Below are 1,956 nucleotides of genomic sequence, written 5' to 3'. Positions count from 1 at the left end.
ATGCCTGCGGACAGGCCTAAGCGCTTCCTAAAATGCAAGGTAGGTATTCTGCACTATACTGACCATAATGAGGTAGGCTAAGTAATCAGCACTGTACTACCATTCTGTGAAAAATCCTTCACAAGCCGGATGAGTCAACCCAAACTCTGCACACTTTGTAAAATGTTTTGTAATACTTTGTAATAACTATGTAATCAATTGGCATTATAAAGACAGAGAAGGATGGTGACAAAGAAAAACATTGAGAACCTTGACAACCTTGAACATTGAGTACAAAACTGAGCATTACAAAGCCCAAAGGCTAGAAACTGTCCAAAGGTTCCCCTGCCAAGAATTGCCTTGCTCCTCAGCAGGTAAAAATCTGAAGTTATGTGATGGGTCCTCTACCCTCTCTGCTCCCATGATGGACAGTAAAGTTATTAGTTATAGCCCAGAGGAAGACACACGCAGAAAAAGAGGCACACATGGGGGGAAAACACTGGGAATACGAACCAAACCGAGTTCAGCAATAGGTCATTTTCAACAGCTTCTTGTAAATGAGCTAAACATTAAGTATTTTTGCTACAGCTGTGGAAAACGGGACTTCACGAACACGTGACCTCTAACTCACGCCCCTCCCTTGTTCTTCAAAAGTGTATAATAACCTGGAGAGCCGCACTTTCTGCCCAGGCAAATGTGCTGGCAAAGATATTACAGCAACTGCATCGCCATCACGGCTTTTATTCAGTTCGCTCAACTTGAGGAATGACAACACGTGTGTTAGGCTATTAAGTTCATTTTATTATAACTTTCAGGAAGCGTATCGAGCGGAAGTTTTGCTGGCGCCAACCATTCAATATTGCGCGCCTGTCTAACTGAAGAAACAGCACCATTCGTTGGTAAGTCAGTTTCTCATCATCATGTCCTATCTTCTGATATTTATCGTAGGCCCATTGCTGTCTGTTTTAACTTAGCATCACCGTTTCATATTTAGCTACGTTTATTTTGAAGTTAACAGTGGGTTTACTTTGGTCAGGATGACAAAAGTGGGGACGGTTATAGCCTAGGATATATATATAAAAAATAACAGTGGCCCCCGGTTTATGACAGTAGATCCTAGGACAGAATGTACGCGTTTTCTGAAAGCTTGTTTTTCATTGCGTTTTTAAATGTTGTTTCTCATAGGCTCCGTGCTATTCAATTTTGAGCTCACACCAGTCACTGCAGTCTGTCATTTTGAGTTTACTTTACATCAGTCACTGTGCAGTCTGTCATGGTAGATAATATTGCCCATGGCTAAAATAAACAATGTCAGGTGGGGGTCACAAGAGGCGCTTTGGCTCGAGGCCATACGGCACCTGTAGACACACGTGTGAATCAGAATCTCTTATAGTTAGGACACAGCGCCGGTCTCTATTCCATGACCATGAATAAGCCTTTGGACCATGTAGTATAGCACATTAAACACGGGGAATGCGCAGGCTAATTGATATTCTTGTGTTTTGTTGTTTAAGTCCATTGCTTTTCTCGGAATGTGGTCATGTTTATTAGCAACACAAAACTGCCGGCTGGACCTTATCGCCTTATTTTAGGCGGCTTGTCGCCTCGGTTTTTCTTTGATTCAGTGTACAAGTTACATAAGAGTCTGCTAATAAGCCGGCACTATAACATTGAAGTATTTTCAAGAGCATAATTAAATGACATGCTTAATGAACCAGTATACGGCTTTATTTTAATGAAGCTGTCCCTGCATGGCATGGCCTGGCCGAGCCAGCACCAAGTTCATGTTTCCACAATTCCTCTCAGAGCTGCCAGTCTGGCTCAAATTAGTTACAATTAGAAAGCCACGACTGGAAATTGCAGAAGACAATTTTATAGTTTCCTCAGTCTATTTAAGAAAACACCAAACAATGTGACCTTTCATTAAAACAGTCGTGGGCATAAACGTTTTGGGCAGGATGGTGTGTTGGTCTGTGG

At 42.0% G+C, this 1,956-nt stretch overlaps 1 protein-coding gene across 1 annotated transcript in view; it reads left to right on the top strand.

Moving 5' to 3' along the window:
- Positions 1-652: 652 nt before the first annotated feature.
- slc20a1a (solute carrier family 20 member 1a) overlaps positions 653-1,956 on the top strand; it is a 16,196-nt gene continuing 14,892 nt past the window's right edge. Inside the window, exon 1 of the mRNA XM_062543540.1 lies at positions 653-878. The gene's annotated coding sequence lies outside the window, so the exon portion shown is untranslated. The remainder of the gene's footprint in view (positions 879-1,956) is intronic.

Source organism: Sardina pilchardus, chromosome 8, assembly GCF_963854185.1.
Source record: "Sardina pilchardus chromosome 8, fSarPil1.1, whole genome shotgun sequence".
NCBI classification, from domain to species: domain Eukaryota; kingdom Metazoa; phylum Chordata; class Actinopteri; order Clupeiformes; family Clupeidae; genus Sardina; species Sardina pilchardus.
Note: the sequence above shows the minus strand (reverse complement) of the source record. Positions and strands in the feature narration are given on the sequence as shown.